Below are 18,283 nucleotides of genomic sequence, written 5' to 3' on the forward strand. Positions count from 1 at the left end.
TAAATACTACTCACTTTTATCCCAGAATTATGAAAGATCTGTTCTCAAAATTATTTCTTCCTTCCTCGGTTGCCTTTCATTCTCCTGTCTTATTAGAATGTGACTGTCAGTAATGTGCCTTTGGATCCTGAACGCAAAGGGAAGAACACTCAGACAATTATGTGTCATCTTACACACAGGTCACAGACTGATCTTGGCTAAATCAGCCTAAATCTGGAAAAACTTAGTTGAGATCAATGGGCTTACCCAAGCCTGAAATCAATTATTACCCTGCTGTAAGCACCTTGATAAACTCATTCATCTACAACAAGCTGAGAATAAAAGCTTATTCAGATGAGATCAACAATAAATATTAAGAATTTGTTTATTTTTCAGAAGTTCACTTCTTTTATTTGTTGTTTTTTTCCTAAGTTTTCAGAGTATCAGCTCAGCTTTGCAGTATGTTGGAAGTAACTCAGCCCATTCTTTGCAAATGGGTGAATTCCATCTGTTTTGTTTTTTAAAACTGCATTATTATTTTTTTTTTGGGGGGGGGGGGGGGGGAGGGAGTGGAATATCTCAAACCAGACAACTTTCCTTTTCCTGGTTTAACTCCCTACTACAAAGTCTGTATGACGTTACGGGCTGTTATGCTGCCTGCCATATTATCATGCTGCTGCTAATAGACTGCTGATTTTCTTCATCTGTGACAGCTAGAATGTATCTGTTACACAAGTTCCACTTACTAGTTATGTTAAAACTCTAATTCTGAATGCTGAAGAGAAAGCTGCCATTTCCTTTATCACCTCTTTATTAAACTCCTCCAATTAATAGATTTGAAGTATAAAGATAGCAAATCAAAGCCAATGTTTCAGGGACATTCATTTCAGGTGATAATTTTGTATCTTTGCTGAATATTTCATAGCTGACAAGAATCAAGATAACAAATGATTGCCTTTGCAATAACCTGAATTCCCTGAAATATTCCAAAGGAGTCACTGGACGATGGCTAAAAAGAGATTAGCCCATGTGCCTGTCATAAGCTCTGTTTGCAAGAAGGACGATCATTACTACAGCCTCTGAAGAATGACTGGGGTTCGTGGGTCAAAACCGAGGAAATTTCTTCACATCGATATTACAAACTGAAACTCTGTGAATCTGTGGGACAGTGTCTGTGAGGGCACTGAAGGTAAGTAGAAATCATTGTTTCTAGTGTTGGGATACAAAAGGCTGCATCGTAGCCATGCCCATAAGGGTTGTTGCCACACTGTGGGCCATCTGCTTTCAAGTTCTCAGGAATTAATAAACTCTTGATTCTGCTCCCCCTCAGCCTCCCACACAGGTCAGCCAAATCATGGATTGTGCTGCTCTGGCATGCTCTCTCACAGTGGTGATACTTTGAAAATCAAGTCCAAAGACATCTATTTCTAATAGGGATCACATAATGACTAACAACTTGCATCAAGTAAGATGTTGCATAGCAGCTTTGAGATACAAATATCCTAGCAGATTTCACAAATCAGTACACGAGGGAAAAATATCTGAAAATTCTTGGGAGCACCTTCCAAAAATAGCATTAAGCTGTGACTAGTGAGCTAATTGGACTGTACTGGAGGCAAACAAGTGGAATTCCACTGTTATGTATGGGGACACAATAAATAATTTTATGGAGATTTTGATCGAACTAATCTCCCTTCCACAAAACTTTATTCCATCACCTTTATTCCATCAGCAGATCTACAGCATTTATTTTCTCCTGCTAGGCACAAATCTGAGATGGGCTCGATACATGTCAGTCAGGCATCTCAGATTATTGCTCATTATCTTTTCCAACTGACAGTTTTGACTGCACAGAAAATTACTGATATATTCCTATTTTGGATTTCCAACATGGTGTCTTTGACTTCTAGTCTAGACCTGGCTAGCTTTATCAAAGACCTTATCAGCTACAATTAAGTGGTAGGCAGAGAAGCAATTTGTCTGAGTGCTCTTGTACTAGCTATAAGCAATAAAATAAAGGTTGCATTTAGGGACCTCCCAGCTTGTCAGTCACCTCACTTTCTGTAGATATGCACGAGGAATGGGGACAGAAGCCCTTCATGGAACAATGTCTTTTACTCAAGTGAAATTACATAGCAAATGATGTAGTGCAGGTGTGCCAATGCAGAAGGGTTTTGTTGTTGCCAAATTCTGCACTTGTACATACAGAAATAAAAAATGTGATAGACTATATATAAATTACTTTCCAGTTACTACGGTGATTAATCTGAGAAAGTACTATAATAAACATACTGAATAATAATTATTTACTGTATAAAGGAAAAAAACCCAAACAATCTAGTTCCCTTGAAATGTCAAGTAATTCTGACTGGTACAGAAAGTATCTGCTGAGAGCAGTGACAAAGCTGGAAGGTGCCCGCTTTACAGAAATAAAGCCAATGAATTAAGTAACATCCAACATTAATATGACAAGCTTGCTTTGCTTTAGTCATTTGCCATGAGAAATCATCATAAAAAGCAGCTTTCACCAGATATTTTTTAGAACTGGGGTATGTTCAATGCTTTAAAAGGGTGAATGTTTAAAAGCAGCAATTGTTGCAGACTCTTTAATGTTGACCTTCTTTTGATAACTATAGGTTTGGCATAGCCCCTGCTTTTAAATGAGAGTACTTAGTTTGTAGCACTGGCTTAAATTCACTGTCTGGCTAGTGAGCTTCAGCAGGTTTAGTGCCTCTCTATTTTAGACACTAGCATTTGTATGGTAGTTTCCTCCCCAAAGAAGTAAATTATTTATACAGCACCAACCTTTTTTAACCTGGCTTCTGACAGGCTGGGATTTTTCCAATCTCAGTTGAAACTGCCTAAATAATTTATCAAGTATTCTTTCAAAGTACAATGAATTCTGAAACCTAAGAAATGTTAAATGATGTTCTTTGCCCTTCCAATGTGAGTGGGTCACCAAGGTTAAGCTACTGTTTTCTTTGAACTTTCCTCAGTTCTCCCATTGTACAGACTCCTTTCTCCCCCTCCCCCCCCCCCCCCCCTCCCCCCATCTATTTTCATGATATATTCAATTTATCAAACTTTTTGTTTGTGTTTCTGTACCTCTTGCTAACTCTTCCCTTCCTAATGTCTTCCTACACCTTTTAATTTTAGATACAATAGGACAGTTTTCCCTGTAGGCAGTCCTCCAGGTACAGGAAGAATTGATCTCTGCATTCCAAAGTTCACAGGCAGTAGCAGTCCTCCCAGTATTCTTGGTGCTGGGTTTTCCACTGCAGCCTCAAATTCAACTGACCCTCCTTCCATCCTCTACAAAGATAACATTGATTAATAGACTTGTGATCTTTGGTATGGAGCATGAGAAAGTTTGCACAGAACCTGAATCAGGAAACAGTGTGCAGTCATTCATGGAAGTATTTCCAAGTCAGGTATTTTACATCCCCTCCATTTCTTTCTGATCAGAATTAACTCAAAGATAGATTTAATTCCTTATCTTTCCCCCCATCCCTTCTCTGGTTTTCTGGAGTCCTGGGCGTAGAGGCAGTAAATTCATCTCACAACGTTCAGGTATTTTGTAGGTACTACTTCAAAAAACAAACTCCAGAATATCTACTGCATTTCAGCTCAGAACCAACCTGATCTGAGGAACCTACTCCAAAGCCCATTGAATTTAAAATAAACATTTCTGTGATGTCACAGAACTTCGGATGTCAGTAGTTTCATTTGTTCCTTCTCTTCCAGTAACTGCCTACACTTAGTCTGGTGCCCCCTCCTTCAGTGTCATCATGCTGGTTAAATACTTTTGTGCAAACTACCAGTAGCACAGAGAGAGGCAATTTGTTGAAGCTCAAGGCTGTGAGACCTATAAAGTCAGTATTTTCCAGTATATAAATGCTCCTGCCTGTGTCAGATGTCCTGAACTCAGTTGGGTGGGTGTAGGAAGGATGAGGATGGTAACATCTGACACTAATTGTTAGACATAGCAGGATTTGCTCATTCTGTTGTAGGCTGTAGGCATCTTCTGACTTCTGTGCTGCTGTTTTACAGCGGGAATCTGTTATGTGCCAGAGCATGTCAGGATACTGAAGGCAGATATTACATTCCATATGCAAAGATTATTTTAAAAACATCGGTACCTTGACAGTTCTTAATTGTAATACATGGTAAGAAGTCTGAAGTCCACAATTTACAACTTTGCCTGCCTAAATCCACAATTATTTCACACTGGATTTGCTTTCAAATGTATCTGCAGCTTGCACTGACCTGCACCTGGTCTTAGTCTGTGTTAAAAATAGGCCTGCTCAATTTAGGAGCTTGTATATAAATTCAGGCTCTTTTCTTGCTTAAATGCCTGCTTTTACAAGGAATGTTCTTGTTACAAGGTTGTGTAAAGGAAAATTAGTTGCATGCAACAGTAAAAATAAATATCATTCCACGTTCCTTTTCACCACATAAGAAGTGTTAAAATAACCCATTTGGAAAAGGCCAGGCTACGATCTTCAGTTAAACAAAGTATGCTGTGATGTTCACTGTGTTTTGTTGGAACAAGAATGGCAGACTAGGAATCAGAAACTGCAAATAACAAAACGAAACAAATCAAAACCAACCAAACAAAAAACCCACAATTAACAAGGGGATGTAAACTCCAAACTAATTAGCATGTAACCTCCTTCTAATTATTCTTTGTGAATTATAATGTTACTGTTCCAAAGTATTTTATTTTATGTTTTGTGAATGTTGCCATCTTCTGACATATTGAATTCCTTTCCTAAAGGCTTTCTTGTCCCAAGCCATATTCTAGCTCTAAGCTGCCCCCTCAAAAAAAGATTTCCTCAGTCAGAACACTGCTATATTATTTCATGATACGCAGTACAAATATCAGTCAAGAATAAAATTTAGACCTTCACTTGGGGAATAACAGTTTTTCCAGCTTAGGGCTACCATGACATTGCTAACAAAGTTTTAAAGCAGTGAGTGTAAAGTTTTCTTATGTGATATGTGAATATGCTTTATTTAATGATATCTACTTGTGGGTAATTATTTTCTAAAAGTCTGTGCAATTTTAATTTCAGTCTAAGTTTGCCTTTTGGATTTGATAGCAACAGAGAACTTAATTTCAAAGAAGGCTTTGCTTAACATTAGCCATCTCCACAAGAGTATTTTTCTTTTTACATAAGTGTACTTTTGCTCTAGGAGATAGGAAAGCTACATTCATTAATTCAGATTTCCCAGTAGATGGTGCTCTAAGTACATTTCAATATGTTCATAAATTTACGTCCGAATTATTTGCAGACATTACATGTTCATTAATTTACAGTTTTCACGAGTTCATCAATATTGATGATATGGAGATGTAGAGTTCTATGTAAAATTAAAAAGAAAAAAGTGGTTTTACTAGACAAAAGTTCTGAAACTCGTTGGCTCGATGTTTCCCCCAGTATGCCTATAGTTGTAGTGCATCATGTAAGTATTAATGGTTTGGGTCACACGGGACACAGTGTGTTACAGTGGGCTTCCTGACATACTGCTAGGAAAGATGGATGGTACTTCTTGAAAACTAACATCAGCCAGCAAAACTTGGGTCAAACTGCCTTCTGCTTGGGCCTCTTCTGCTGCTTCTTTTTTCTCTTCTGATACAATGCTTTTTTGTTTTAAACTTGCTTGCACCTGATGCATGATGATGCTAGATGCCAGTAACTACTGCGCTCCACTCCCGTAAGGAAACTTAATTTGAATATCTACCTAGATGGTAAATATACCGTGTATTATATACAATTACACACACTCAGAAATTCACTCAGACATTCCAAACTGGAATCCACAGAGATAGGCTATTAGACATCTTTATATTCGCCTGACACTTTGCTCAAATATATCTTTATATAAAATATAGTGAAGTACTATTGAAAAATTATCATTATGACAACAATTTCCTCATAAAGTGTCCTCTGTGTTCAATTCTTTATACAAGATGTAGGACAACGTTACAGATATGGAACTGCCCAGGAGAATTTCAAGTTTGCAGCATCTATTATATCCAATGACATCAGTGCTGCAGTTGTTTATATTTTATATGAACTACTTAATAAAATGGCAGCAGTATTTCAATCTTTCCTCATTTAAAATGATAGAAATACTTACTGCTGAAACACAGTATGGAACAAAAAAAACAACAAATCCAAAACAAATAAAACAATTCTTAATCAAAGTTTCAAATAAAAACATTTCTATTCTGAGAAAGTGAAGCTGGACTTAAAAATCTCTCAACTGTTTTAACCTACAGTTGACTCTGAGTGCCTTATTGGCACCAAAGCATGCTATTCAATCTATGTGGGAAAAAAACATTTTTTAACCTTGAGGTTAAAGTGGGTATACAATTCAATCACAGTGTTAACTAACTTGAAGATATCCTGGTTTTACATCAGTGACAAAACTGGCTTAAATAGATATTTTCGTATTCATACACAGTACATTTAAAGTGTGCCCTAACCTGAAAGACTGGTATTTGCAGCAGAGCCTCAATGCATGTGATTATTAATTGATACTTTTATTTTAATTTGTCAATTATGGTAAATTACTTCATGCAGACATTTATATCAGTCTCTGAATATACCTTTATCAGGTAGCAATGGCAATGACAGCTCCAATAGTAGCAGATCTTCTCACATGAGATAATGTTAATAGTATAGTTGCTAGTGATGTTTTGTTACTTACTTACACAACAATGTTTTTTGTTTGCTCGTCTACGACAAGCAATTTTTATGCCATTAATTTTTAATTTAAAAAGTCCTTGTTGATTAACAAACAATTCTGAATTATTTTAGTTCTTGAAATTTACCAGAAAAGAGTAAGTTGTTTGTACCTGTATATGACTACTGCATGCAGTTCACATCCTGACCCATTCCAAGGAAGGAGACGTATCCACACAACCATACTAACTTCATTGGTTCCAGGGCACAGGGAAGGTCACACATGAATCAAATTGCAATGCTGCTACCTGTGAGAAATCATAAATCATGACCTGTGCTTCTCCATCACTACAAATAATGAGATATTTAAATTGCAATATTTAATTTTTGATTTATTTTATAGTTCTAGAGCATTTTTGGCTTCAGATTTCTGAGATTTCTGGAATCATTGTGATACGTACTTATTTTTTAAATACAAAAATAAATTTTCATTTCTAATTCTCTTGGCTGTGCTGGCAGACCTCTTCTACGTGCTCAGCTACGTCAGCAGAAAAATGCTGTCTTTGCTTATGCGATTCAGGAATGTGGTGCAGCTCTAGCCAAAAAATTCCTTCTGTCAGCATGTCTTGAATCTGTACTGGGGCTTCTGCCAGCCACACTAGTCTGGCATAGCTGCACAGGCAAATAAAGACAAGCCTTCAGAGCCATGCTGTGGATCTCAGTCGATAGAGCTCAATTTAACCTTTGAATGCCCCAATAACGATCAGTGATTCCAACATAAACTTAAACCTAAAGTCCTGCCTTGTGGCCAAAATTGAAGAGTTTTGCCCTGAGATGTACCAAAGCTTCCCTACAAGATTTGTTTTGCACAAGTGAAACACTGGGATTGCAGAACCTGCCCAATATTGCCCATGCCAAAGTCCAGCTGATTTTACAGCGCAATGACACGGATTTAGAGCTGGCTGTCTCACAGCTTCTGATGGCTCTCAGAATTCCCAATTGGATGAATGCTTTTCATCTTAACTTCTATTTCTGCCTTGTCCGGCATGGGAATAATGCATTTAGTTAACAACTGTTCTGTACCTCCACCAATGATGCGTCTATCAGGTATCGTGCTTTATCTCACCTTAAGCCACATACCAGCTCCTAGCAAAGCAGCACTGTGCTGGTATGTCTGAATCCTTCCCTGATTGAATGCTGAGAAAGTGCTGCCAAAATACAGTGGGCAAATGAGAGCAAAAGAAATAGAGCCAAAAGAGAAAGAATTAGACACGAAGGGTAGGGCTATATGGAACTGTGGAAGCTCAGTCTAACATTTCCCGTTCTTATTTCAAATATATTTTTTTCAGGATCTGTTTGATGCAGAACTGAGATTTAGCAAAAGCCTCATTCTATCTCACTAGTTTGAATTTAAAGAATGCTCAGGGTGGTATATGATTTTCTTTTTCTTTATGCAAAGTGAGTGAAAAGCATCACCTAAGCTATGTTTAGTGAAGCCTACAGCAGAAGCACACTCCTAGTCACTTCAGGTGAGTGCAAAGAAGGTAGCTAACAAAGAGCATAGTGTCGTTCAGTTTGGCTGGTAATTCTCAGAGCTGTGTTCTGAACAGAACAGATAGGAGAGCAATTGGAATTATCACAGCTATAGAAAGAGCCTTACTCAGAATATCTTTTGAATTAAAGGAATAATTTTCTACATGTTTGCACAGCTCTTCTCCTTTCTATGCATTTGGTATTTTAAAACTAAGGATTAGAATAAAGTATTTGTAATTGAATTGAATTGTGCAGACAGACATTTCAAACTGAAGTAAAACTAATATAAAAAACACACAGTGCTACAATAAAATGAAAAAAAAAAAGAAAAAAGCAGAGTAAAGATTCTAACTTTTTTTTTCAAAATCATTTTGAATGGACCTCCTATTTTTCAGAAGGAAAAGGCAGAGCAGGGGAGAAATGTTGGAATGTCAAAATACTACTTTACACATCTCTAATGCTCTCCATTCAAAGATCTCTAGTGCTTTACAAGCTTAAAATGATTAACTTTATGCTCAGTAAGCAGTTCTGCCCATAAAAATAGGTAGGTCTTTACAGGATTAGGGCCTCAATTTGTCCTTAGAGTGATGAGCAGAGAATATCACTTACTGCTTTAACAGACAAGCTATATAAATAACAGATACTGTGATTTGACCAAAGATCTGTCAAAATGAAAAGTTGTAATGGATTAACCTGGAATAAAACAAGTGTTTGCATTTGCAGCACACTACAAGAGAAGAATGTAGAGTAGGAAAAAAACCCAAATACTGATAGAGAAAAAAACATAATTAAACATTTCTTTTGATTAAAAATGAATTATTTTAAAGTGCTTAAAATATCATTATTTAAAATAAAATGAAAGTCATTGAAAATTACCAGTTAGAATTGAAATAATAATTCTTAGTATGTCAACATGAAATGTCAACTTTTCTTTGTACATTACATAACAATTTTTGCATCATAAAAATGTTCTTCAATAGCAAGCACTTTCTAATATCTGTACAATGAAGGGTTGAATGGGGCTTTTGAGACATTCCTTGTCATGGTAAAACTATCTTTTTGGAAGCAAGGCTCTGTGGAGTCAGCTGAGCCTGGAGGCAGGAGGCTGAGCTCGGCTCTGCCATGTCTAGTGGTCTCTAATTAGCGGCTCTTAGAAGGAAGACACAATTTCTCATGCTGTGGTGAAAACTCACTTTGATTTGTAAAAAGACAGATTAGTGCTACAAGGACCTGCAGCCCTCTGTTTTGATGGAAGAAATAGCACACAGTTTAAACACACTTTTCTTTTACTATAGAACTCCAGACAGAGCCAAAAAAGAGAAACATTTCACAGAAATGTGACCTTCCTGTACATAAAAGGATGTGTTAGGAAGTCTGGTAAAACTCATGATGTTGGGCAAATAAATATCCCATGCAGCTTCAACTTAACACATCTCTAATTATCAAAAGTAGTACTTGTGAGAGGGCACTCACACCACTGGCATGTCCCCATCACTCATCAGAAGCACACAGGTAGCACTGACTCCATGCTGTGCCCCAAGTCAGGGCCCTGGCTTGCTGTATGTGGGAACAGCATGCTGGTCTGACACGCGTGGACTGGCACACAAGCTGCAACTGCCTGTGATCAGCAGCCAGGCCTTACAGCACAAACACTGGGGGACACAGACATGCTGAGCCTACATGACAGTGGAGATGGCCACTTTGGGCATGGCTTCCAGAGGATCACATCCATTTTCTCTTTTCCAGCTGCAGTGGATATGGGTATCCACCCATATCCTCTCTCCTTGCTGGCCCAGCACCATCTTGAAAAGTCCCAGCACCATGAAAAGTATACTCACAGTATACTTACTTTCATTAAAAAATGAAAAAAAAAAAAGATATTTTCTACAGCTGATTTTTTTTTTAGCTGTAAGTATTTTTAGGACTGCAGAAAAACTTTTGACCATATAACTTTGTGTTGCATTTAGACAAGAGTAGAGAGAACACATGCTTCTTTTCCAAATAATTCAATCATAAAAATGAATAATCAATATATAATAATATTTTATAATATTTATTTATAGTAATAATTTTTAATTAAAAGGGACAGCCTATTTTGGTATTGCAAAATCCGTGAATAGAGCAAGTGAGGATGAACTCGTTTCAGAAATTTGAAAGCCTCCAGCTTGAGTTTTTAAGAATATTTGAAAACAGATGCCTCTGGGGATTTTCAAGACAATCTGCAGGTCACCTTGCATCCATTGATTTCTTTGGAAGCAGGCACCAGATTGTTTGAAAAGTCTCATTAAACCTCTTCTCTAGATTTGAAATCCTAAAATCTATTTTGTAGTGGCAAGAACCAAGCTTCCAATTCACTAAGTGTAGTTAATATTAATGCGATGCTTCTCTAGGTTTTAATAAATTATACTGTGAGACATAAAATAAAAATAAGTAAGTTTTAACTAAATGAATAAAAATACATAAATAAATAAAAAAGTTTTACCAGTTTCACAATTTTAATTCTCAATTTTTGCAATATAATTATACATTTAGCTTGCTACAAATTCAAACAAAAAATCTCTCACTTACTAAAATTGAAAATGTACTTCATCATTTTCTAATGCAAGTAAGTTTCCACCATAGAGTTTGGTATTAAATCTTCTGCTTAAAAAACTTATGTGACCAGTACTTAGTAAGAAATACCCAGCTGGAATAAAGGTCATGTGCAGTTGAGAATGTATGTATCTGACTGATTATGCACACCAGCAAGAGCAAACATTTTTAGAATAACAATGAAAGGCACAAATGCAAAACAAGATTAAAAGCAGTTATACAAATCAAGAATCCATGATTCAGATCTGTGAATTATATCACTATGATTTACATGTCAATCCATCATGCTTACAGTATTTTTCCCAATGCAATTAAGCTCAAGACCTGGACACCATATTGTTGCATTGAGCTGCAAAGATACCTTTCTAATCTCCCTGATTCTATTTTACTCATTAATGAAAAGACAATAAAAACTTCTGCCTTTTTTGGGGTGAAGGTACTATGCAAATGCAGATGATACTATACAAAATGGCAATTGAAATGGTGAAGGAGCAAAGGGTTTTAATAAGATGACAATTCAAGACACATGCACATGTCCCTGTGTGAATGTTGACTGCAATGAAGAAACTTAAGAGTGAATTTTAAGTGCCTGTAGAAAAATGCACTGAATATTAAGAGTAAACTAAGAAATGCACAGGCCAAGGGACAGAGCTCTCTCAGAAACGCATAAAGAAAGAGCCAATATATTCCTTTGTGGATTTGGGACAAAGAAGCTCTCAGTCCCTGATGTCAGTGCCCAGCAGGTTAGGGAATAGGCTGTGGGGAGCACAGGCATTGTGGCACTTCAAAAGCACCAAGAGCTGTGAAAAGTTGAAAATGCAGTTAGCAACAGATTTGGATCTGAAGGGTGTAAAAAGAAATAGTGAGCACAGCTGGATATGAACTTTGATGTTTCATTATATGACATTTAAGAAGATGTAGGGCTTTCAGAAGAAGTTGTCGTTGGAAATTCAGAGGGGTAACTCCGGGGCAGGGAGAGGGCCAAATAGTTCTTTCTGCTTTACAGCCCAAGGCTGCTGGCAAATTGCTCTGGTAGAGGCCGATCCAAAGGAGCCTGATAGAGATTTCTGCATGGATGCTCACAGTTTCTGGGACTCACCCATCCTCAGGTGTCTAAACAAAATGGACCACAAAGATAAAGGAAGCCACAATGGCCTCTCAGATGCATGGAAACCAACTCTGAGGTATTACCCTTTCACTGAGCCCCATGACAGATGGACATTTTCAAGTTTAAGAGTGAATTATATAAGAATGAAATATGGAAACACATGATCCTTTTTACCAACCTTTAGTTTGGGATGGAAAAAGTATCCTTTCTTGTTTTCAGGAACACTGAAATTGTGCTTTTGAACTTAACTTTCTTTCAAATTGAACTCACAATTGCAGAACACACAGTGCATTATTATGCTACTTGGAGAAGAGGAAAGTACAATGACAAGATGACTGAAGAAAAGAAGGGTGTATGTTGGCCCTTTTCATACTGATGATGACCCTAGCAGCTTTAAATACAAAAAGGTGCTGCTGAAAAAAAAAAAAAAAAAAAAAGTGGTTTCTACTTGTTACGAAAACTTTTCAGCCAAAACTTTTATAGGAGACTGCATGAAAGGGACAGAAGAACTCAATGGAGAGAGCTGGGACTTACTCGTGAACACTTAAAAATGGAAGAAAAATAGTCATTTCCACAACGAGCTGTTATCTTGCTAATGAGAGTTGAGGAGAAAGGCACCTTACATTTTCCTAGAGAAGTTCTGTAGCTAAGACTGTCTACTCATGCCAGGATATGGAACGCTTACTTCATGTGAGAACAACTCCTCTGTGAAAAAGACAGACCTTAGAAGTAAGTAGGAAATTACACTGAGCAGCCATGCACTGCTGCTGGCATCTCAGCTCTCCCAGTTGGTTGGCTATGGAATCCTCCCAGTGTGGAACACTGAGTGAAAGAAGAGAAGGGGCTGTTCCTTTAGCTCCCAGTGTCTCTTCAGAGACTCAGACAGTAACTAGCTGTTTAAATGTCATAGAGGATTTTCTTGACTGGCCCAGTCAGTCAAGCCAATCTCTCCTCCATACATTTTCTCCCACCTCTTACAAATTATCACAACTGCCACTGCTAATGAAGCATCTCTGGTGAAGAGAACAGCTGTGAAAACATAAGTACTGAAGTTTTTACAGTACTCAGTTAAAAAAATTTAGCTTCTTTAATTTTTTCTTTAAACAAACCCACAAACACAACAATCTATCATTTTAATGGATTCCAGCTGAAGAAACTATACAATGCTGAGATATACTCTGCCTAAGATAAGGCTGTCTTCTCACTTTCCATCATTTTACTATCTGCTCAACTGGTTGGCAGTTTATGATGCTGACAGTTTAATCCTAATTTCTAAATCAGTGTCAACAGCTATTTTTTTCTCTGGAAATGATACAGAAAGACCATAAATGATGTAGAGCACTATGCCAAACAAGCCCTTTTCTTTTGGCACATCAAGAAAAGAAGAAAAAAAAAAAAGAGAGGAAGAAAATATCTCCACAGCCACTCCTTTGTAGGAACCAGCAAACCAAGCACAATGTGAGAGATATTTTCCCAGCTAGCGTGGGTAGTTGTGACTGTCAGAAAATGTGACCAAATTACATTTGATCTCTCTGCTGGTTGAAGTTACAGATAGAAGTGCTTTAAAATTGAACTGGCCAAGTCAAGAAATCCCACTCGATGAATGATTCTGCACTTTTCTCAAATCAAGATACATCACCAGTACAGGAGAGACAAGGGGTAACGACTTTAATCTGAAATCAAATTAAACCTACCTTTAGTAAGGGAGGAAGAATGATACAGAACATGTAGCAGTTCTTACATGTAAATGTAAAAATGAAAAATATTTGTCAGTACAAATGTTATCACTGCACTTTTATTTGAAAAGCAGTTGTTAGTGTTTCCAGGATTTTAACAGCTCCCAGGAATTCATAAATTCACTAACTTAAGCAATGAGTCTGGATCACATTTATACACAGAATGATCTGTTTGCTGTGGTTGTGTAGGGCTGTACTGTGATGCTGACATGAGGCCAAATCATAGAATTATAGAATGGCCTAGGTTGAAAAGGACCACATGTATGAATGAGATGGCTTAATTTATGCTGTGGCACAAATGCAGCTTGGGAAGTAAAGACTCATCTCCTCTTTCACTTTTTGTTACAAGTGGGTATGCCCTGTAACAGTCTACTCCACTGGCCTGCTGGACTGAATCCCTCTCATCTTCTTTTTTTTTTTTTTTTTTTTCAATATATATTTTTGAACAGGAATTCATTTTGCTAGGGCACCAAAGCAAAAACAAACTGTATTTTTTTTTTCCTGAAGTAAGTTTGAAAGTATGAAGTTTTTTATTATGGGCTTTTTTTTCCTGTTCTAATGAGATACTTAGGGACACAAATTATTCAGCTGTCAAAACATTCATGCCATGGCTACAGGCAATGACTCTATGGCAGACCCAAAGCAACAGCTCTTGGCACATGCTTGTAGTCACTCTACCTGTATTACTCTCTGACAGCATGAAAAACATTAATTCAGAATGAGTCTTGTGAAGCTTATTAAGAATAGATTGCTTCTGAATTCTTCTGAAAAGAAATGCTGTTGATCATCTATCTAGGAAGTTCTCTGTAAAAAGCATCTTTGTCCCCTTTAACACCCTCTTCTCATGTAGCTTGTGCCACCCTGTGCTGAACTCTGCTATAGGAAAGTGCACAATATCCTCAGCTCCCACTGGAACCAGGGCAACCCCTTTCAATATATAGCACATCCTCAGCATCTCACAGGACGTGGTCTTCAGGCTCCAGCTCACAAACACATGGGCTTAACTTAAGCATGTGAGTAGTCCTATTAATGTTGAAGTACTTAAAGTTAACCATGTATGTAATTGCTTGCAGGGCTGGTTCCTTAATTAGCTACACTCATCCTTTAATCCTCCCTATCTTTTAACCTCTGTAGTGTTACATGACTCAATTTCTTTAATCAGATAATGAACATTAGATAAATTGTTACTTACCGCTTCTGTTTCAAGACTTGAACTAAAAAATGATGGTCTCCGCATAGCTCCTAAACACGACAAAACCTAAAATACAGTGAGAGAAGAAGTTTGCAAATTTTGAAGAACATCCAAACTTTCATTTTGTTAAATAAATGACTTTTCAGACTTCCTGAAATCATGCATGGATTTCCTGATGGCATTTTTATCTAAGTTTAAAAGTTACACATTCTTTGTGTTAAAAATAATAATAATTATGTAGTCAAAGCAGCAGCCAATCAAAACTAAAATTCATCAGTGCAAACATAGCAGAATGGTCAAGTTCTAGAAATACAAAACAGCACAGCAAAAGAAGGAAAAGGAAAAGAAACATGAAGAGGTAAAGGGAAAGGTAAAACAAAAAGGAGGAGGAAGAGGAAAAAGAAGAAGAAAAGAAAAAAGAACACTGACAAAAGTAGTTCGGAAAACGCCATTTTCCAATTGAAGTTTTTCACTGGAAGTGTGTGTGAGCTGCAGCTGGTTGTGCTGCCTGCTTTCTACCAATGTCTCCTTACCAAGCATAAAGCTGCCGAGAGGGCAGGAAGAACTTTGGCGCAGTCCAGCTCACCGATTTCCCTACTCCCTTGACCTATTTTTTCCCCAATCTTTAATTTTTTTCTTTCTCTTAGTTTGGCACATTAACATTCCTCTAAAATTTAATTATGCTCCCTCACGACTCCCCAGAGCCCTCTACTTGAGCTTACTTTCTCCATTTGCTTTAATTCTAAGTAACGAGCACCTATACTATACTTTGCAGGAGTCCAACCCCCTGTAGTTTCCTTTACTCCCTCCGTATGCTGCAAGCTGTCCCTTTTGGAGAGTTGCCCTGTAGTTTGACTGGGGGCCTATTCTTTCTCAGATGATTTCCCTATAAGGTTCATTGCTATTGAGAGCAGGACTACTGACAGCATACATTTTGAATCCAGCCATGAAAATTGCTTCGTGATAATCTTTACCAAATGCTGCATTACATGGTACAACATTTGCTACTGGGCTGGGGATTCTTCTCTCCGTTTGTAAATCTGCTTTTATGACCATATTATTTTGAACACTTCATTTCATGCCTAGTACTGAAAAAGGAATAAAATATCACAGTAAAGCATTAGATGCTTACCTAAAAAGGGGATGCTAGCCTATCCAATTTTCTGACAGTATTGCTCACTTAATATAGCGAATAAGCCCGAGGTCCAACAAGATTCCTTCATAATGCATACTGAACTGTATCACTTTCTTCCTCAAGCTGGTTTGCCATAGAGCCAGATGTATCCTACCCATCTTCTCATTACTATGATCAAACTTCTCTCTGCTGATCAGAATTTAATCCTGTTAAATCACTAGCCTTGCAGTACATGTCTATCACACACACGCGTGCTTGCCACAGCAGATTACTGTAACTGCCTTTTTTTTTTGGAACACACTCTCCAGGCTCCCCTGGGCTAATCCTTACAGCTCTGCTGCACAGCCACAGGGAACCTGGGCAGCACAGCCCTCTTGCAGGGCAAAGCAGTGTCCAAAGGGTGTGTGGGTCCCTCCAACCTGAGCTCCAGGTGGGGAGAGACAGAGCAAGCAGCACAGACCTGCCTTCCACCCAACCCAGCTGCTCACTGCTCAGCTGCAGCTGGGAGCAGTCAGCACCACTGGTCCGTGCAGGCTTCAATATACCCAGATGCAGTACAGTCTTCTCAATTTTACTGACATTTTTGATTATTTGCCCTAAGACAGTAATAGAGCGATAAAGGTCTTGACTATGGGAGAAGCACTCCAAGTCATTTAGCAATTTGTAGCTGCCAATGTTTCAACTAGTTTGGATCACTAGAGGGTGCAGATTAGCCTCTTCAGTCTCAAAGTGGACGTTTGTATTGTGACATATAGACCCAGACAGCTCCTGATTTCCAATATTAAGTGCTTCAGACAGGAGGCATGAATTACTTACTTTGAGCCTGCCTGTTTCAGCTTTCCTTTTACAAGCACACACTACTGAGGTGCAATGTTACACAGAAAAAGGCATTCTGTGCCTTCTGTTCCTACCGTATATACGGAAAGGTTTTGTCAATATCAGTATTAAACAGAATAGCAACATAAAAAGTTAGGTATGGCTTATTTAGTCTTACGATAGTCTGAAAGCAGCACACTCAAGTTATATCTCTTATTTTAAAAATAGAATATACAGCCTAATGAGATTTCTAGCCAATGGTTTTTTTTCAGATGAGATGTACAGAATTTTAGTACATTCTCATTCCTTTCACTGTGTGACTTGCCAAACTCTTTCCCTGACCTTATCACTTTCACTAACGGAGTTCAATAATTCAGCACTCTCTAACAGTAACTGTTATAACCAAATCTATTATTTTGTTTGTGTGGCACTGGTTTTGGATCACAGTTTCATCTAGCAGTTGCAATGAACGACTTGGATTTGCAGATATCCTTGCCAGGGAACTAGTGGTTCGGAATATAATGAGTAAGAAAAAACCTTTCTTGTTCTCTGTGCCATTCTCTGGGGGATAATGATGATGAGCTAGAAAGCAGAGTGGTCGAGCAATATTCTCCTGTACAATAATCATCTAATTGTCCCAGGAGGTGCACAGAACAGCATCCTGAAACCCCTCGCTGAATAAGAGCCCCCCATCCAGGTGCTTAATTAACAAAAAATTCTGAATTTAAGACTAATTAAGAAAGTCAGGATCAGTCAATCAAGAGCATATCTGAAAGTGCAGAGCCTTTAGCGGGTCTATGACATTCTAAGCTATTGGAACAAAGAAGCACAGAGTGTTTATAAACCTTAGCAGAAAGAAGCAGATGGGATTTTTGTACATTATGTGCAGCTGGATTCACTTGTTGGAGCACAAGTAGATCAATAAATACTATTTAAATGAAAACCTTTGACTCTTCCCACACTTGTACTTAGTATTTAACTTGTTAAAGAGAAATTTATTTTATGAAACAGTCAGGAGTTACAGTGGGAATTTGATTCTTGACAATACTCAAATCCACCATGCTGCACAGGACTCTATATGTCATAAAACACTGTTAATAAAATGAAAAATAATGTATCATGTAGGTAATTTAACTGCCAGAATAACATTTGACAGCATAGTTGTGGTGGGGTAGACAGAGCCTGGATGTCAATTTGTCTGCTATTGTCTGCAGTATTCATTATAGATAGCAAAATCAGTTCTATAGCAGGAATGGACAGGCAACTGGAAAACTGAACCAGGTCCAACCATGTGTTAGGAAAAGGGGCTGTAGAAAAATAATGACACCGACTCTTAATCATTCTTTGTCAGAAACAGAAAAATCTGAGTAGGGAAAAGAGAGCATTGTAAAGGTAGAAGAATGAAAAAAAAGCCCATATTTTTTTTCTATGATAAAAGATAACATATGTGTGCTCTTTAGAAGCAGCATTCACATAGGAACTCTGCTCAATTGGCTTGCT

General features: G+C 37.7%; 1 long non-coding RNA gene across 1 annotated transcript in view; it reads right to left on the bottom strand.

Moving 5' to 3' along the window:
• Positions 1-3,075: 3,075 nt before the first annotated feature.
• Positions 3,076-18,283, bottom strand: part of LOC125697137 (uncharacterized) — a 54,227-nt gene continuing 39,019 nt past the window's right edge. The window contains exons 7-9 of the long non-coding RNA XR_007378689.1: positions 14,833-14,898; positions 6,845-6,979; positions 3,076-3,291 (exon numbers count right to left, since the gene is read on the bottom strand). This is a non-coding gene — a long non-coding RNA (uncharacterized LOC125697137). The remainder of the gene's footprint in view (positions 3,292-6,844; positions 6,980-14,832; positions 14,899-18,283) is intronic.

Source organism: Lagopus muta, chromosome 8, assembly GCF_023343835.1.
Source record: "Lagopus muta isolate bLagMut1 chromosome 8, bLagMut1 primary, whole genome shotgun sequence".
Classification (NCBI taxonomy): Eukaryota; Metazoa; Chordata; class Aves; order Galliformes; family Phasianidae; genus Lagopus; species Lagopus muta.